At 40.5% G+C, this 20,638-nt stretch overlaps 2 protein-coding genes across 3 annotated transcripts in view; one reads left to right on the plus strand and one right to left on the minus strand.

Moving 5' to 3' along the window:
• MED12L (mediator complex subunit 12L) overlaps positions 1-20,638 on the plus strand; it is a 393,990-nt gene that overhangs the window by 180,858 nt on the left and 192,494 nt on the right. The gene's annotated exons all lie outside the window — the stretch shown is intronic.
• Positions 1-20,638, minus strand: part of P2RY14 (purinergic receptor P2Y14) — a 50,488-nt gene that overhangs the window by 27,102 nt on the left and 2,748 nt on the right. Inside the window, exon 1 of one of the 2 annotated variants that reach the window (XM_069104774.1) lies at positions 1,153-1,455. The exons of the other annotated variant lie outside the window; for it this stretch is intronic. The gene's annotated coding sequence lies outside the window, so the exon portion shown is untranslated. Of the gene's footprint in view, positions 1-1,152; positions 1,456-20,638 lie in introns of those variants that run through there. 2 annotated transcript variants of the gene reach the window in all.

The raw sequence follows: 20,638 nt of genomic DNA on the forward strand, positions 1-20,638 counted from the left end.
TCTTTCTTTCTTTCTTTCTTTCTTTCTTTCTTTCTTTCTTTCTTTCTCTCTCTTCCTTTTTCCTTCCTTCCTTCCTTCCTTCCTTCTTTCCTTCCTTCCTTCCTTCCTTCCTTCCTTCCTTCCTTCCTTCCTTCCTTCCTTCCTTCCTTCCTTCCCTCCCTCCTTCCCTCCCTTCCTTTCCTCCCTCCCTTCCTTCTTTCCTCCCTTCCTGTATGGTGCTGGACTGAGATTTCTCCAGCACATGCAGCTAAGTTTAAAAATTGATTTGTAGAATTCAGCTTGATTGGATTCTGTAGGGATGGTTTTACATGCCCCCTTTTTCTTTGTATTTTAATTATCAGTTAAAATTTTAGAGGAGTCAGGGAGTATTTGAAAAGCAGAAATTCTGACCTCTTTGCGTCCTGGACCCGTATTGTAATCAGTTGAAGACTATGGACTCCCCATAACAGTGTTTTGAAGTGCATAATATAAAATACATTGGATTACAAAGGGACCTGATTATGGTGAAATAATAGTTATCAAGATATTGTTATCATCCAATTTAACTCCTTCGTTTTACTGATGAGGAGATGGAAGTTTCATTATCTATTGATTTGGATGCATTTTCTATTTCTGTAGGCAGGAGAAATGCAAAATGTGTTATTTCTTTGTCTTTGCCTCTCAGAAAGCTCTCTCCAGTTTTTTTCTTCTGTAAATTGTGTAAGTAGCCACTGCTGGCCTAAGTATTCACTATTTAGGAGTTGTATAGTTAGATATCCAAGGATAAAAGAACTTTAAACTGAAATATAGAGATAATTTAGTTCCATCTCCTTCATTTTTGCCAGTGAGGAAACTGATGCAGGGAAGAAATATGACTCCCCTGAAGGTACAAAGTCACTTGGCCACAGAGACAGGACTGGAGACCTAGATCTCGTTATACCCCTTGTCCACCAAACTATGTTTCCAATATTTTTTTTTAAATAAGAGAGACCCTACAAGAGAATATTGATAAACTTTTGACGTCCCCCTTTGTACTCCAGTAAGTCAAATCTTTGAAGGATGAGTCAAATTTTGCTCAAAATAATTATTTTACAGGTCAAGAATCTAGCACCCATTAAAACAAAAAGCATATTTAAAACACCCTTTGCTTTGGAAAAAAAATTAATTACTTACCAATTTGGGGTGCCTCTCCCCTGGCATGCAGTCGTTACTTTATCATTAGCAGTTTCGTGGCTGTTAAGGTAGGGAAGGGAAAATACAGGGTTTTCTGCCTAGTCTGCTTAAAGGGACTGCTGAGAAGTGCTGCACTCTCTCCAAAATGGAATGGTTTAAAGTACTCAGAGAAATATTGACATCCTGCCAGATGCGCAAATGTTGAGTTCCACAGATGTGTAGCACTTAAATGCCCTTATGCAAGTTGGACCCTGATTTGTGTTCAAGATTACAAATGATCAAAGCTCAAATGGCCGAATCATGAATAGTCTGAAGCCTGACAGGGGGTAGGGAGGTGGGGGTGGAGAGGAGGGAATGAGAGCACAAGGAGGAAAAAGCTTTCCCATGCCTAGCTATGACCTTTTTAAGTGAGGCTGCTACAGTTATACAATCTGAATTGGTTAGGAAGTGTTTTCAAACTGTTTCTCATGGATTCTGTGATCTCGCCTCTGCAAGGAACAGTCTTTTTCTGGCAATAGGAAAATACTCAAGGTCTGATTTTCTTCTGAAACTTTTCCTAAAAGTTTGGGAAGAAATATTTTGGAGGAAAATGAGACTTTTTTTTTCCTATTGCCAAATTTCAGTGGAGAAGGGGGTGGAGAGTATGGGCAGACAAGGGTTAAAGTGGGTGGATGTGGAGGACAGGCAGATGAGCCTTCTAGGGATGAAGTCAGAGGACCTCGGAGAGTCTGTGGTTTGCTTGATTTCAGAGAATAATAACTTGAGCTATGCAGAAGTTGTTGGGGTGGTGGCACATTCCTCTCCATTGATTAGGCTATGATGCCCACTTGTCAGATATGTTGTAGTGAAGATTCTTGTTCAGGTATTGAATGAATAAAAAAAAAGAGTGTTTATTGTGTGCCAAGGACCATGATGAAGCACTGAGAATTTAAATACAAAAATAAGATAGTTCTTGCCCTCAAGAATCTTGTATCTTAATAAAGTGAGACAATCCATAACTGAGTGTAGTAGTGAAGGAAGATAGATTTGGTCCAGGTAATCATCCACAGGCGAGTCAGTTATCAGTGGCCTTTCTAGGGGCAGTGGCTTCATTAGCTCTGTTACCCTGCCCAGAACAAGAGTCTGGGGATGCGAGATACAAGGGACAGACTGGTTGTCTCACCACTAAGAATAAAAGCATGATCTGGTCTGGGGCTAACTGGACCCCAAGGAGATCTGCAGCTGAGTGGATGAACTGGGGGCATTTTCTGGGGGTCCTATCAGGAAGATTCCAAGTGAGGAAAAGGAAGATGAGATTCTGTGATACTCTGATCAGTAGATCCTGGATCTTCTATTTAGTGCCCTTGTGATCTAGGTCAAATTACTTGACTTTTCCCCTGAAATGAAGGGGGTGACCTATCTGATCTCTATGGTCCCATCTGTATTCAAATCTAAGATTCTGAATTCTTAGACTGGATGGAAAGAAAAACTCCCTAAACAATCAGAACTATTCTTGAGTGGAATGGACTGTCTCAGGACATAGCAGATTCCCTTTGACTAAACAGCTGGATGGCCCTCATCAGGTCACAGAGGGGATGCCTTTTCAGGTATCAGTTGGAATTGATGGCAGCTGAGGTCATGTTCTGACTGAGATTCTGTGGGTTTAAGCTGTAGGTCTGGGTCAGGCAGAGGAGGAGGTCCCTCAAAGACAGTGAGCTTTTGGAAGGACTCTCCTTTCTGGTTGTGGGCTCCTCCTCTGGAATTACAGTGAGTGTTTTTGTCTTTGATCTTGACCCTGATGCCTGCCCAGTCCTGATTTTGATCTCTAGTGTTCCTGACCTTGTTTCCTCTGAATCTCTTCTACAAATGCTGGACTCTTTTTTATGCCTTTGACCTGTTAATGTGACCTTGATTTCAGATCAGTGAAACCAGGCCATTCAAAAAGAAACCAATTAACCTTGGACTCTTGCACACTTCTCTCCAGTTAACCCAACTCAAGCGGTTCAGCAGGGAGACCTTGAATCTGTTTTCCGTGCACCTACAAATCCCTTACCTTTTCAGGATCTTTATTTTTTCATCTGTTTGAAAAAGGAGTGAAGGAGGGTTTGACCCAAGAACAAATATAAAGCAATATCATAGCTATATTGCTAACTTTCTTCTGTCTTTATGTCCTGTTTTGGTCAGTTTTCACAGAATGTGCCTTCCAGGGTCTCCATATCAGTGATGTATCAAAATAGTCCTAAAGGTCTGCTTAGTGTAAAGTCTGTCTCTGTAGTTTCCTTTTTGGCGGCATATGGTCTGTGAATGTTTTTTAGTAGCTTAAAAATAATGCTATCCTTTATTTTAAGGCTCTTGAATAGAAATAGACTCAAGTCTAGAAGTTGATACATAAGTGCTGAGTACTTGAGTTAGAATTTTAAAAACTTATTAAAATATGAACTAGGTTTGTCTCTAGTTTTGGTATATTTATTTAAAAGGATATAATTTTTAAAAAGAGTTTAACCTTTGGGCTAGATTCTCTGAGTCAGTCAACAAGCCTTTTAAAGTTGATTACTTACTGTGTGCCATGCACCAGGGTAAGTGCTAGGGAGATAAAGAAAACTATTAAAAAAAAAAACAAAACCATCCCCAAAACAAAATACCCAGTCTCTGGCTCCCAGGAGGTCCCATTCAAGTGATTATGTGTACACAAGATATAGACAGTGTAAGTGGGGAATCTGAAGGTGGGAGAGGGGAAGGAGGGGGGAGGGGGGGATTTCTTGCTGGTAAAAGAGCAGACAGAAGTGAGGACAGCACATTCCCAGAATAGGATACAGCCGGTGTTGTGCACAAGGGACAACCAGTGTTCTTGACCAGGTTTCTTTCACTTCTAAATCCTAAGTCCTCCTACCCCAATTCTGGAAGAACTGGCCTGGTGAATATGGTCCCCACATTTGCAAGATAGTGGAATTAGGTTGTAAACTCCCTGAGGACCAGAACTGCCTTTTGTCTCTCTCCCTCCTTTTTTTTTCTTCGTATCCTTAGTTTCTGGAAAGTAGGCACTTAAGTGATGTTTATTAATTGTTGATAGATTGAATATTATATACAGCTTGCCCCCAGAAAACCTTCTGATGCTAGGCAATGACTACATGCCATCCCTTTTTTGGTCACTAGATGGCAAAATGATTTGAGTAATTTTTCAGTTCCTAGTTGTAAGAGGTCTAGAAACTCTGATTAGTTACCATTACACTCCATTGGGGCTTAGAGAAAGTAGGCAATGAGTACAGGTGCATCCTCACTTTTGCACAATTTGCTACATGAAATCTTTCAAATGGTTTAAACCCAAGCCTTTATTTTCGGAATAGAGATCCATATAGTAGAGAATGTTTCATTTACATTACACTGAGTGTTGGACCATTTTGTAACAGGTTTACTGGACATTTGCCAAATGTCCGTGCTGCAACAACTGTCTTTGTAAGCACCGAAAGGATTGACTCTTGATCAGTCTTATTGATTGATTGATTGACTGGTAGAGAATTTGATTAGGTTTTATAAATTTTAGCAACATCTAGTTCTATCTTATAGATCTGTGTATCTCAGAAAGCCATGTACTTTCCACTTAGCACAGCCTAGAACAGCTACACAAAATTATATTTACATTTCTTTCTTCCTGGATGAACTCTTTATGATTGATTCTCTGGAGTATTGCTGGAAACCCTTTCTGCTTATGAGCCGGAAACACCTAATTGTACTAATGAGAAGACACATCTAGTTTTTAAACCATGTTGAAAGCACTTGATTGAAAATTATAGGAGTCACAGCCTTAGAACAGGAAGTGACTTTAGAGATTTGATCTCTGAATTTTATAGATGAGGAGACTGGGTTCTCAGAGAGGTCAAGTTCATAGCATAGAAGATCTCTGACTTCATGGGTCCATGGCCAGTGTTTAAGGGCCTTGAAATACTTAAGACTAAAATTATGTAAGACTTTATGAACTCTACTGAAATATCAAGAAGGAAATCAACAACATGTGAAACACAGACCTAGGAGAATCTTGAACTAGTCCAGGGGATGTGGAAAAACTTTATTACATTTTATTTGAAAATCACACTGAATCTGGTTAGGTAGTGACCAAATTAACAAAGAATTGTGCAGAGTAAGGATTTAAAGGTTTCCTTCCATAACTCCATAATATATATGTGCACATGTGTGTTATATGCATTGTAGTCATATATGCAAATGTATATTTTAAACTCTAGGCTGTGAATCCAGTGGTGCTAAAGGAGATTGGCACCTTCTTTGCAATTTAGTCTTACAGAATTTCTTGGGACAGTTTCTTGGGAGGTTAAATCACTTATCCAGAGTCAAAAAAGCAGGACTTAAACCCAGCTCTTTCTGACTCCAAGACCAGACTTTTTTCCACTCTGTGCTGCGGTTATCAAATCACAAATGCATAATTTTAATTTTTCTTAAGAAGCTATGAATCACATAGGAAACCTTTACACATGATCTTAATTTGTTCCTGAAAATACCATGAGGGGAGCTATAAAGGGCCAAATTAATATTTTTGAGGAAAAAAACAGACATATTCACTCTAAAAATGAAAATAGTTTCCCAACAAGCTGCTAGCATCTAAATTATATTTAGGTAGAGTAGTCGCTAAGTATATGGCAGCCAAATTTTGGGTGGAAATTAGGCAGGGAGGAGGAGGCCAACTCAGGCTGTTCCTTTGAGAATAAAAGATGAGTCTGACCCGTTAGAAGATCCTAACTGCTGTACTCTCTTTTTCTTGGTTTCTTTTTCCCCAGGCAGCTGAAACATAGTGCTAAGAAGACATGAGAGGATCAATAATTAAGAGAGGATCAATAATCAATAATTAGATAACGAGATAGCAGAATTGGCCATCAAAAATTGCTTAATTAATGCCTGTGGAGAAAGAATATGGTACATTGGAAAGAGTACTAGAAGGGAGTCCCAGGACAGAGGTTCAAATCTCAGCAGTGGTGACTTAGTGCCTTAGTAACCGGACAATTCTATTCTGCCCTCAAGTCCCATTTTTGATCCATAAAAGGAAGGTATTAGGCTAGATGGTCTGGAAGGTCCCTCCCAAATTGCTTAGCAGAAATTTCAAATTGTGCCATCAAAACATCACACTATAACTACCACTCTCCCTCTTCTAACCTTTCCTATCTCTGTGGTTTATGAAAGGAAATGAAAGGGCTTGACCATGAAATGTTATTAGTCTTATAGGAGAATATCAGACCAGTTTTCTCAAAAGTCTGAGATGGTTTACCAGAAGCCTTTCCTAGGATCATTATCTAAGTTCCCTCTTGCCTTGTATTTCACTGTGTATTAGATGACATGTTGTTACCAGCCTAAACGTACAAAGATCCTTCTGGTCTAACTGTATCTTGGTGACAGCTGAAACATTTCGTGACAAGAGTCAAAAAAGACTTTCTCTTTCTAATCATTTCTTATTATCTCCCAAAGAGGACATATGCTTGAAGGAAATGAAGAAAAATAATGAAACTTGGGGAGTAGGTGACTTGTGATCATGTATACTCTTTGAAAAATTTGCCATGTTTGAATCCTGCCTCAAAGACTTATTAGCTGGGAGACCCTGACCAAGTCAACTAACCTTATTCAGCCTCAGTTTCCTCATCTGTAAAATGAGGGACAATAATAGCTCCTAGCTCTAAGGATTGTTGTGGGGATCTTAGCAAATCTTAAAGCAGCTGTTTAAATGGTAGCTGCTCTCTGCCTTCTCCATTCTCCTATAACTCAAGCTTAGTTTGGATTTGGTCACAGAGATTGTCCTTGTAAGAGGGTCAGATTTGTGTGGTCTGCCCTGGCACCCATTAGCTTGTGATTAAATTCTTAAGTGATGCAATCTTTAAGCTCCTGTATTTGCACATATGCAACAGGATGTCTCACAAGAAGATTCAGTAGGATTGAGGACAGCTAATGGATTTTTGCAGCTTTGTTAAGTATAGAAAATGAAAGCAATTAGGTCATTATTTGGAAACTCCTCCATGTGTGTGTGTGTGTGTGTGTGTGTGTGTGTGTGTGTGTGTTTTGATCAGAGACAATGTCAGGGTGAAAGGAGTGTTGGGCTTGGAGTCAGGAAGATTCTGTTACTTGACTAGCTGTATGACCCTACACAAGTTAATTCTCTTCATCCCAGTCAGTTCCTTTAGTCTTGTCTCTTAAATCAAAGACAAGGAAACCATTTCCTGTGGTGAAGGGATTTCCCAGGAGAGAAATCTCTGTGCTAAAGAAGATACCTGATATCTGTATACTTTGTTGTTGGTGATGATGATTCCTAAAGGCAGCTGGGTAGCATAATGTGGAGATTAGAAGACCTGAGCACAAATCTAGGCTGTCACGCACTGGCTCTGTGACCTTGGCCAAGTCACTTAATCCTTGCCTCAGTTTTTTCCATTGTGCAGTGGAGATAATAACAGTTCCAGGGTTATTGTGAGGAATAAACAGAAAAGTTCTTAGCAGAGTGCCTAGTGCATATTAAATGTTTAATGTTTGTTTCCTTTTCTTCCTTATTGATAATTGATTTGTATAAACTTTGCATTTGCCATCATCGTAACTTTATTTTTCACATGCATTGAGATGGTTTGCATTGAAAACCCTGGGTAATAACAACAATTGCCACTCACTTCTATACAGTTTTCTTTCTTTTTTTCTTTTAAAATACAGAACTTAAATGTTCACAGATCTTTTTCCCACCCTGACTCTGGAGTGGGTAGTATACATTTAACCCCTGCCTTGTTATAGTTGGGGGAACCTTACAGTCGTCAGCGTGATGCAGCGTGGTAAATGTCAGAAGGAGGATTTTGATCTTGTGTGATTGGATATGTCTTTACCCCAGTCCCAAGAACATAAGTCTGAATCTGATCCCACCAGACTCTGTAGTGAGGAAGCAGGCGATAGTGAAGGAAGCTGGAATTTGGTGTCAGAAGAGATCTCTGGGTCTGGGTGTGGCAGGGCATTTGCTCATTAGTTCCCTACAGATGGCTGGAAAATGACCAAAAACAGGAACGTCTCCTTTTACTCATTTATTAGGGCATAGGTAGTAACACCAGGACTCTGATACTTTTCTCTTCCTCTCCTCATAACCTGCCCCCAAGCCTTCCCAGGATTTCTCATGATAGTAAATTGATTAAAGAACTGTGAGTCATGAAACCAGGGAACAGCCTCCTGAGTCCTGGATGTTGGATTGTGGGACTTGGTTTTTTGGGGATTTTGTGTGTGTAATTTTTCAAGATAAGAATGTTACTCCGAAGTTTTGCAAATATCCTCTTCCTGTTAGAATTTTTTTTTAACCTCTTACTACCACACAGTGGTTTGGGCAATACTTAGTACCCAGACTCACTGTCTCTAGCACTGTATTCTAGGGATCATGTGCCTCTTAGAACTTGCAACTCCATAATTAAAATGTGGGCTACAGTATGGTGCCTTCGGAAAACAATACAAAACAAAACAAACTGGAAACCTTTGTTATTTGGAAGGAGTGGCCATGGACTGCCTAACTTACTGCTTGTGTGACTTCAGGCAAGTGACTTCATTGCTCTTGCCCTCAGTTTCCTCATCTGTAAAATGATGGGGTTGGACCAGAGCACAGAAAAAGTTCCCTGTAGTTCAAAATCTAGGATATATGATTGTCTGGCCCAAAGGGCAGGAGCTTTAGATTTTGGTTACTTTAATGCCAGCCAGTCAAAAATGTACTTGTTGTGTGTCGATAGGGGGTGCCTCTTGCAGTTGTTGGGAAGATGGAAGAAGTAACAAAAGCCAAGCATTTAGTGAAGCCAATGTCTGTTATTACTTTTACAGTAATAATTTGGTATTTGTAAATGTGTAGCTTCTACATTGGGAAGCCAATTCAACATTGTTATGAACTGGCACCTCTTAAGATTTCTGTTAAAATTCAGGCTTCATCATCATCTTCATCATTATCATCATCAAAATTAGCTTTTAAATAATTGTTTCAAGGTTTGCAATTTTTATCTTCACAGCAACCTTGGGAAGTGCCTGCTTTCATTCTCCTCACTTTACAGACCCAGTTTAAATGATGTGACCTGCCCCTGGTGGACCCCACCCCCACTTCCTTGTATTTGCCATGTATCTGTTTCCTGTCTATAGGTGGCCATGTTGTTCTTCCAGATGGATTATAAACCTCTTTTGGGCAAGGATTGATTCATTTTTCCTTTGCCTTCCCAGTTCCTAACACCATGCAGAAGGCTGCTTACTGTGTCTGGAATACCTCTACCTTTTAGAGTTCCTGGCTTCCTTCAGAGTCCCCTGTTTTATTCCCTTGCTGCAATGGAAGGACCTTAATGACTGTTTGTTAATTGATTATTGAATCTTTCTTCAAGATTCAACTCAGATATTGCTTCCCATTGAAATCCTTTCCAAATAGTTCTTTCCCCTCACCCTCCTCCATTTCCCACACTTGCTGACACTCTATATCCTGCATCAAATTACTTTGTGGTATGCCTGTCTATGAAAGAATGATTGGTATATGGGATGATATATGCTTGTGTATGAATGGATGATTGACACATTGGATGATAACCCCAGAGTCTGGCTTCAAAAGAACCTGGATAAATATTTAACCCCTTGATACCCAAGGCAACTGACCAAGAGATGATCTGTCTCAGTTTTCACACTAGTAAGTGTGAGAAAAAAATACACTTATCTGTTTGCCTCCTGTGTGCCCTGCCCCTAGTAGACTATAAGCTTTCTGTGAGTAGGAAGTACTTTGTTTTTGGTTTTGTTTCCCTCATAGAGATATTAGCAGTAGTAGCTAGCATCTGATATCTACCTAGCACAGTAATTTTACTCATTTTTATTAGGAACAATATCTGCATAACTGAATATCCTAAATCAGGTCCTGGCATGACCCTCCATTACACCCAACCCCTTTTGGTTTTTAAGAAACAAGGGTTTTGGAGACAACTTTTCCTTGAGCAGATTTGTCAGAATGTTGCCTAGCCAGAGACTATCCGGGTACTAATTAAAACATGTTGCTGAGCTCTCATGTACCAAATTGTCAGCATGTAGGAATCCCCAGTGGGGCAACTAGGTGTCTCAGTGGATAGATCACCAGGTCCAGAGTCAGGAAAACTCATCTTCCTGAGTTCAAATCTGGCCTCAGACATGTATGAGCTATGTGACCCTGGGCAAGTCACTGAACTCTGCCTCAGTTGCAAGTTCCAGTATCTTTGCCAAGAAAACCACAAAAGGGGTCATGAAGAACTGAACAGCAATGAAGGACAATTCAACACCATCAACAAAGGAATCGCTAGACTAGGTCATGGCCAGTGCACATGATCAACTACTCTGGTCCCCATGAAGCAATAGCATCTCCTTAACTTCAGGGTCTTTGAAGAAGCCCAGGTCCTCCTCCATCAGCCTCTAGTGACTTTGAACCAAATTTCTAATTGTAAGGAACAAGGGTTACTTGTTTCCCCCAGAAGGGGTACCCCAGCAGTCATTAAGTGGAAAGGACAGAGACTGAGAGTGAAGAGACAGAGAGGAAATGAAACTACTTCTAGGGGTGTTTCTTCATTGGCAAAGTCAACTGAGAAATCAGCTAGATAATGATTTTTTTATCATTTAAAAAAATTTTTTTTGGTCTTTATTAATTGGTTTGTTTACTTCTAGTTTACAAGATTCAGTTCCACAATTCCTTGAGTTTCAAATTTTCTCTCCCTCCTCTCCCCACCAGATGATGAGATTTTTGCAACCTATGAGAGAGTGTCCTAGCAATTTTGCAAAAACAAAACAAAACAAAACAAAAACCAAACCCAAATAGCCCCCAAACAACACTTAGACTTTAAATACACATAGAGATTTGGAAACATTACTTGTTTAGTTTTTAAATACAGAGACATTTCCCAACTGCTCTGATTATGAATGTGAGAAAATGCAAGAGGAATGAATAAATTAACCTTAACCCCCGTATTTTCTCCAAATATAGTCGTCTGTTTGATTTAAAATTGGGAAACATTGAGGTCTGTGTATACAACCAGAACCATCATGAGGAAAGACACAAGCAAATGAAAGGGGACAGAGGTGATTCATTTTACACTATCTAGTGAGCTGTTGAACTTGGTGGGTCTTTAACTCTTTTAAAATGACTTTCATTTGTGAGGTTGACTTGTGCTTAAATCCGGAGTTTAAGGGCCATTTTAGGCCATGCCAACATTTCATGGAAATTTTCTGTTTGTGTGAAAATGATAGAGAATGTTGGGTGTACTGGGAGCTTACCCAGTGCAACATTGTAGCAGAAAAGCCAATACGATCTTTGACTGCATCAAGTGCAGGTGGATGAGGGAAATGACATAGCCCTTCTCTTCTCTGCCTGGGTCAGACACATCTGAGGACAGTGTTTGGTTCTGGAAGCACATTATTTGCAAAGATTTTTCTGTTGACATTTTTTAATAGCTCCCAAGTTTCACTTAGTATTCTTCTTCCTACCTCTGCAAGAGAGCCATTTCATATAGCACATTGTATTTTAAAGGCAAAAAAAAAAGGGGGGGAAAGAGTGTAAGAATTCAGCAGAGCTGATCAATAAATTGAAAAAATCTGAAAACGTATGCAGTTTTCTGTACCCATGGACCTCCCACCTCTACTGAGGAGTAAAGTTGGATGTTTTTTTCAATCTTGGGAGCCACATTTGTTGGTCCTTGGCAATTTTGCAACATTTCGCTTGTATTTTGTGGTTCCTTCTGTTTACAGTGGCAAACTTGTTTTATTTATTTATGCTCCTTTGGGACATCTTGTTTTCTTTTGGTCGTTGAAAATAATGGTTTGGGGACATTTATAGTTGCTCACCAACATACCTCCCCTCAATGGAGGGCCCTTCCCTTTCTAACAAATATATATAGCCCAGCAAAACATGTCAACACACCAACCATGTTGAAGAATATTGTTACTGTTATTGTTTAGCTGTGTCCAACTCTTTGTGACCCCATTTGGTGTCTTCTTGGCAAAGATACTAGAGCGGTTTGCCGTTTCCTTCTCCAGCTCATTTTACAGATGAGGAAACTGAGGCAAACAGGTTTTAAGTGACTTGTCTAGGGTCATACAGCTAGTAAGTGTCTAAGGCTGGATTTGAATATAAGTCCTCGACTCCAGACTTGGCATGCTGTGTTCTAGCTGCCTCTATATATTTATATGAGTAACTTAACTCAGGTGGCACAATGTATAACAGTGACAGAGGATGTAAAGAATGATGAAATTAAACTGATTCTATATAATTTCATCATTCTATTCTGTAACTAGTCACACAGGTAGGAAGTGTCTGAGGCCAGATTTGAATTCAGGAAGATGAGTCTTTCCAAATTCAGTTCTGGAACTCTATCCCCTGGGCAACCTAGCTGGCCTTGGAGAATGTCTATCTCATTCTGTTTCTCTAGACCATTACCTCTCTGACATGCAGAGAGAGATATATGCATATCTTTATTCATTTTATTATTTTAATGTAATTTCTTAGAATGCCAAATTGGGAATTTAGGAGCTATACATTTCCCCTAAATCTTATTTTAAAATATAAAGGCTCTGGAGGAATTATATAAACTCCTGTTTAACTTGTGAAATCACTTTGATTCCCTGTCAACAATCCTCTGTGGGCAAGAGGGCTGTGTGGAGGTTAACTATAGGCAGATGGAATTCTTCATCCCCTCTTTAGCTTCTGCTACAATCTCTCCTCTTCTTCTGTAGCAGCACATTTCATATGTTTGTCTTTTTAAGCCCCCTTCAGCCTCATTTCACGTTGCTTCATCCTCCTTCCTGTTCACTATATTGTCCGAAGACTTGATTACTAGCTATTCTCTGAATTCCCTCTGACATCTTTCACCTCTATGCATTCTTGGAAGCCAACCCCTGGTCCTAGAATGTACCTCCCATCTCTACCTTTCACAAACGAGGTGCCACTTATTGTATGGAGACTTACAATGGTCTTCTCTCCTTCCAATTTTCTTAAAACCTTCAACCTAGATCTTACCTTTGACTGTATCACACACTGTCTCCTACTATATTAGTATTTATATGGCACTTTACAGATATTACATCTCATTTTATCTTCCTAACAGCCTTGGGAGGTTGGGGCTATTCATGCCCCCATTTTACAGTTGGGGAAACTGAGGCAGGAAGCATTCAATAACTTGTCCACAATCACACAGCAAAGAAGTGCCTGAAGCTAGATTAGAACTCAGGTCTTAATGACTCTAAGTTCATATCCACTGCATCACCTAATTGCCATACTTAATGGTGTAAGGGTTCTCCAGTTCCTTAGGGGCATCATTTTCCTCTTGAGTTCCCATCACTGAGCCAACTGCCTTGCTTGTGGAGGTGGCTTAAGAAATGTTGATTTGAGTTATGCTCATTTAGCATTAAACTTAACCATCTCTAAGTTCAATCACTCAACTGACCCCACAAAGCCAACAGGATTGAATTTTGCCTGTTACCTCTAAGGTCAGTGATTAACTCTTAGGTTTTTCATTTGAAACTCTTCACAACCCATATTACTCCCCATGCTACTTACTGACCAATCAGCCTTGCTGTTTCTCATCTATATTCTCCCATCCCCTGTGTTAAGTCTCCGCCCCTGAACTTGGTTTCCTTGAGTTGCCCTATTTTCTGGTTAACACCTTTGCCTGCCCTCTACACCCTGCCCCCATGCCTGCTGACTCTTTAGAATCTCATTTCCTGCAGGACTCAGAAGGTCAAGCTCTGCCTACTACATGAAACCTTCTCTGATTCCATCCCCCACACCCCAACCCCAGTTACTTTACATTCATTTTGATGTATTTGTATATACTCATAAATAAATGTCCATGTTTTCTCCTCTCCAAATACAAGGGACATTTTTATTTCTGTCTTTTCTATTCATGGAACTTGACAGAGTACTTGGTTTGGGGGAACAGTTCATTAATGCATGTTGTTTGGTAAATGGAGAAAGCTTGACTATAAGTAGAGAACTAACTATTCCAAGCAACTCTTAGAGCAATCCACTCATTGTACTGAAAAGCCAATTAAAACACCTACTAGCTTATTAGCGTGAACTTTTGAAGATTATATTCGTCAAAGCTCCCCCATGTGGCTGTTTTGTTTTGCTGGGCAATAGTTCATATTAACATTATTCCTAATTAATAATAATAATGATGATAATGATCGCTAACATTTATTTAACATTTCCAGTGTGCCAGCCACTCCATTAAACACTTCACAATTACTATCTCATTTGAGCCTCACAGCAACTCTATGAGGTAGGTGCTGTTATCATCCCCATCTCACAGATAAGAAAACTTGAGGCAAACAGAGGTTAAGTGCTCAGGTTCACACAGCTAGTAGGTGGCTGAGGCCAGGCTTGATCTCAGATCTTCCTGGCTCTGGGTCTGGCAATCTTATCCATTATGGCGCCACCTAGTTACCTGATTTGAGTGCCCAATCTCTTTTTCTCTCAGGTCTAAAAATTGGATTGTAAACATTGCAGTGTCACTAGCTAACCGATATCCTCCTTGGGCAACAGTTGGCAGTTCCTATGGGCAATAAATTGTGTGGGAAATAATATAGATCAAATGGTCAATGTGGACGAAATACAAAATTCGCATGTGTTTTCTGCAGTCAGGATGCTTGAGGAACTTTGAAATCGAATTTAATTTCACTTTGGATATGCCCAGGATTAAAATGATTATGTTTAGTATGTTGATAGGCCCAAGGGCCAGGGCCACCAATGCAAGTTATGAGTAAACCACTGAGCAGTAATTGCTGTATGTTTTTATTGGGTTAGAAATGAGATGGAATATTACTTGATTGAATATAAGTTGGCTGTATTCTGGGCATTCAGTTCTTGGGGCCACATTTTAGGAATGGTACTCTTAATGGGGAGAGTATCCAGAAGAGCCAGGACCACAATAGTTAATGGTATTAAATTCATGCCATATGTGGATTGGTTGAAGGAATTAGAGTGTTTAACTTGGAGAAGACTCAGGGATGGAAAACCACATTTGAAAAGCCTGAATAGAGGTTAGAGTAGTTCTTGACTACCAGAGGGCAGAGCTAACAATAATAACAGCAATTGCAAAGTTATAAATTTAACCTTGGGTATAGGAATGAGGAAATTTTCTCTCATTGATGCTGAGAACCCTGGAACCTTTCTGTACTTTCTTTGTAATTTGTTTTCTTAGTTGCCTGGAATGCCAAGAAGTTAAATGACTTGCCCAAGGTCACACACAGCAGCTAGTGTTTGTTCAATCAGATCTCTTTTGTTTTGGGAGGAATGCAGGCTCTTTGTCCACTGTGCTGTGAGCATAAGGAAAAAAGTGAAATAGCTAGGGGAGGAAAGAAGGGAGTGGGTTCTTCCTAACTGGACACTGGGTGACCACTCTGTATGTTGAACTAAATGATCTCTGGGGCCCCTTTCAACTGAGATTCTGTGACTAGCATAAAAATTATTGGGAAGTGTGGAGATTTAAACATTAGCATCTTAACAAATATTTTTTAAAACTCTTCTATTTATTGGGTGATTTCTCTTGTCTCAAAGGGACTTTAGAAATACCCTACATACTTTATGTTTATTTAATTCAATAAATATTTACCACACACATTTATGACTACATGCCTAAAAAGAGATTGGGCACTCAGTTCAGGGAACTAGGTGGTGCCATAGTGCATAGGAACTTATATTCCTCTGGGTTAGTTACGTATAAGTACAAGGAAGAATGTTATGGGTCAAAGGAGGGATCCAAAGTGTTTTGAGATAATTTGAAGAGGAAGAGTGTACAGTTAGAAATGGCTGCATGGAGGAGGTAAGTCTGAGCAAAAGCATCCAGAAAGGTGGAGACTTGGAGAAAAATGAATTGTAGCATGTGCAGATACATGGAGCCAGGAGGAAAGTGCACAAGGGTTTTCTGATTTGTGAAATAAGGCTGGAAGGCCGGGCCCTGACCACAGGGTAGAGAGCAGAACCACAGAATCACAAGGGTCAGAGAGTAGGAACAGACTTCATTCCAGCCCATCCGTGGAAGGGCTTTCCCCGTAAGATACCTGGCCGGGAATCAGACTTATTGGAAGTCGTCCAGGGAAAGGCTGGCCATTCAACTTTGAGATGACTCTCATTCTTTGAAATTTTTTCAGGGCATCCATTCTAAATTAGCCTCTTTGTGAATTCCACCCATCTGCCCTTTGGGGCCAAGTCCAGGAAGCCTCCTCTGTTCTTCTCAAGACAGCCTAACCACTATAGTAAAATGCCCGTATCCAACGACCTCTTTTCAGCTTTTGTCCTCCATTTCATTTGGCCCATTTCCCGCATCATTCTGTGGAATATCCTCTCCTCCCTTGACTTTACAGAAACCATATTAATTTTTTTGTTTGCTTGTTCATCTTCCTAACCTCTGGCTCTCTCTTCTCTGTCTGTCTCATTGACTCCTACGCCTTCTCTAAGTAGATGACTTTTTTTCTAGACCCTCATCTTGACCATCTACAGGACTCATCTACCTTGATGTGTCTTTGGCACCTCCCAGTCAACATGTCCGAGACTGAATTTTTCCATTTTCTCTTCATACCTTTTCTTCCATCTCACTCTACTGCTTATCTCTCTCTAATACGACCTTTTACCCTCTGTCATATTCTTAACTTTGAGGTGAACTTGGACTCTCTCCTTCCCTTGTTGTTGTGGTCATTTTTATTCTTGTTCAACTCTTTATGGACCAATTTTAGGATTTTCTTGTCAGAGATACTAGATTTTTTTGCAATTTACTTCTCCAGCTCATTTTACAGATTAGGAAACCGAGGCAAACAGGCTGAAGTGACTTGCCCAGGGTCACATAGCTAGTAAGTATCTGAGGTCAGATTTGAACTCAGGAACATGCTCCAGACCCAAGGCTCTGTGCACTATGGCGCCACCTAGTTGCCATTCTTTCTTAACCTCTCTCATCTAACCAGCTGGTCCCTGTCTCTCTATTCTTACTTCCCTCCCAAGTGCAGGCCCTTACTAGCATATGCCTGGAATTTTTCATTAGACTCCTAACAGATTTTTCTGCCTCGCTTTCCCCCCTACTTTCCACCTCTCCCGCTGCCATAATAGACTTTTAAAATATAAATTTCATCGTGTCACCCTCAGCTCAGAAATTCTTTAGGGATTTTGTGTTGCCTTCCAAAAGAGTTTAGTTTGCTTCCCGTTGAAGACCTTCTCGAGTCAGGTGCCATCCTCCCTGCACTCACCTCCTGTTATTCTAGGACATCTGGACTGTGCTCTGTTGGCCAGATGTGCACTGAACTTTCCTGCCTGTAAGCCTTTGCTTAGCCTAATCCCTGTCTCTAGAATTTCTTCCCTTCTCCTTTGGTCTTATTTTCTTACCTGCTCTGTCAAACCTTACTCACATGGTGCTTCCTCCAAAAAGCCTCTTCCTATTTTCCTTGCCTATCAGCCTTTGCTCTTGCAAAAATGTAATGGACTTCTTGTCTCATACCCTGTGTTCTAGTTATCTGTGTTCATGCCTCATTCTTCCTCTAGACAACTCTATTAGAGTATTTAGCAGCATGGTACAGTGTAAGAGGAGCAGCTAGGTGGCGCCATAGTGTGCAGAATACTGGTACTGGAATCAGGAAGACTAATCTTCATGAATTCACATCTGGCCTCAGATATTTACTGGCTGTGTGACCCTGGGCAAGTCCCTTCACCCTGTATGCCTCAGTTTCCTCATCTGTAAAGTGGACTGGAGAAAGAAATAGCAAGAAAACCTCAGGAGTCAGCCATGACTGAACGACAATGCCTTTTAACTTCCACTAGCCTTAGTATCCTCCGATGGAAAATGACTGGGATTAATTGGATAAACCCTGGGGTCTCTCCCTCCTTGAGATAGATGATCCTGTAATCTTAGTATCTCTACTTTATATTTGTGCAGCTGAAACCTTCCATGTGTGGTGTTTTCTACTTTAGAATGTCAGAAAGAGATATCGTGACTTTTTCTGGGCATTTGATCTTGGAGAGAAGGAAAAAAAGGGGACCTTCCAAAAAAAGGGAATGATCTAGTCTAGCAGTTCTCAAACTTTTTGGTCTCAGAAACCCTTTATACCCTTAAATTTTATTTAGGGCACCAAAGAATTTTTGTTTATGGGTGTTATATCTACCAATTTTTACTGCATCAGAAATTAAAACTGATAAATTAAAAAAAATAATAGAATGTAGGCTCCTTGAGAGCAGGAACTGAGGGATTTTTCTAACTGTATCTCTAGGGCTTAGCAAAGAGGAAGCCTCAGTGTCTCAGGCTCCTTTCATGACTTACCTTGGGAGTGGGAGTGGGGTGGGAGTCTTTCCTGGCTTCCCCAGATGCTAATGCCTTCTCCTCTAAAGTTACTTTCTTTGTGTATCTGGTGGGTATCTATTCACATCCCTTGTCTCCTCCATTAGAATGTATGGTTCTAGAAGGCAGGGATTGCTTTTGTCTTTCCTGTTGTCCCCAGGACTTAGCCTAGTGCCTGACACATAACAAGCGTGGGAGAGATATTTGCTGAAAGATTGGAAATCCCTCAGAAAAGTGAATGATGTGACAGAAGACTTTTGTCTCAGTAGGAGCCACACTCTTCACTACTGCTCTGACTTCGGGCAAAGGTGCTTATCCCCCTAAGGTCTCCATTTCCTCATTTCTAAGATGAGAAGGTTGGACTGGGAAGACTGAAATGAGTCCTCCTTCCAGCTCTAAATGGAGGAACTCATGCTGTGATTTCCTACTTGGGTGTTGGCAGTTAAGTCCCTTTCCTGGACACCCTCTGATCCTGGTTATTCCCTTAGAAATTTGCTAGGCACTTGGAAATCCCCTTGGGCAAAAAGAGATCATAACTGACAAAAAGCTTGGCAAAGTGCAACTATGCATTTATTTTAAGGAAAAAGAAAAGGGGGAGGCTGGGAAATAGGAAATGTGCACGCTAATCTCTGTAGGGCAGTGAACTAGTGGTCCTGGGACTATCAGCTCCAGGTGCCTTCTAGACAAAACAGCCAATCCGGTCGACTCGGTTCTTCCCTGCCCTTCACCCACCCCTGTCATTCTTTAGACTTGAGTTAGAAAAGAATCTGGAATCTAACCTTTCCTTTTAGATTCTGTTTCTTTTCCCATCAGTAAATCCTGGTTATAACCTCAGAACTGAAGTCATTATCTTCAGGACTGTTTGGGGAATAGAAATTTGATTTATCTACTCCAGTAAGACATACACGTTATAAGAACTGGGCATCTTTTATCCAGAGCAGCAGGGGTAGGGGTGGGGAGAGATTGAATGTGCATGTTCAGTGCTCTTGGTATCTGGTGAGAGTGGTGAGTCATAACAAAGAATTATTAAGCTCTTACAGGGGAATAGTGGGGCAGAGTGGTGGCCCAGTGTGCCTCAGTAGGAAAAGCTGTTGTTCTGGAGAACCCAAAAGCCTGGGTTGAAATTCTGTGACCTTGGATACACTATTATCTAACTTGGACAAATTCTGTATCTCTGAGACTCAGTTTCCTCATCTCTAAAATGAGAGATGTGACTAGATGGCTTCAGAGGACCCTTCTAAGATTCGTGATTTTGATCCAGCGAAATCAGAAAATACTTGGGCATGGAGCCCTGCTCTGGGTAGCTCTAATTTTCCCATTGTTTTCAGCTTTTATACCTCTTTTGATTTTTAGAAAATAACCTTCTTAAATTCTGTGCTTTTTGAGTAAAATGGGTGAAAGCATCCATAGAGCTTACCTCCCAGGGATTGGTGTCAGAATCAATTAAGGTAAGAAGCTCATAGCTTGGTCCGTCTTAAAGCACTTTAAGAATGTGAACTCTTGTTATTCCTGGTTCTGGAAAGGCTGGCTGCTCAGGGACCTTGCAGGTATAGATAGTGTGCTTTGTAAACCTTGTAAAAGTGTTCAGCTCTATAGCAGGTTAGGCCAGTGAGCATTTATTGAGCACCTACTGCATGCATAAGGCTAATCGATGATCATACACAGAAAAGCAAAAACAGCCCCTAGTCTCAAGGAACTCTTAGTCCTGATAATCATGATAGGCACCATTATTACATGGGCCTTTCTGGGCCTTAGTTTTATCATCTATAAAATGGGGAAGTTGCCTTTCTACCTCTTGAAACCTACATTATTGAGGAAATAAAGATAATAACAGCCTTCATACAGTGTTTTAAGATTTTAAAAGCACTTTACAGATATATCATTTGATCCTTACACAAGCCCTGAAGGGAAAGTGGGACAATTATTCCTATCGTACAGATGAAGAAGCTGAGTCAGACAGCAATTGTCCAGAGCCACACACACACAGCTAGTAAGAAAGAATGTACTTTTCCCCCATCCTGCTTAGCTGAAGGCAAATGGGGATGATTCATTTTTTATCAGGACTTTTAAAGAGTGAGGTGTAACTTGAGCTCCAGCTCTGATTCTGAGGTTGAAAACTTCTCCCATTCATCTTCCATACTGAGAGATAATCTCTCTAAGGCACATTCCACAACCACATCAATTGCCTTCCTTAGGCCCCTGCT

Source organism: Petaurus breviceps, unplaced genomic scaffold (assembly GCF_028583685.1).
Source record: "Petaurus breviceps papuanus isolate PSGF00001 unplaced genomic scaffold, PetGlider_PUasm1.0 688, whole genome shotgun sequence".
In the NCBI taxonomy this organism is placed as follows: domain Eukaryota; kingdom Metazoa; phylum Chordata; class Mammalia; order Diprotodontia; family Petauridae; genus Petaurus; species Petaurus breviceps.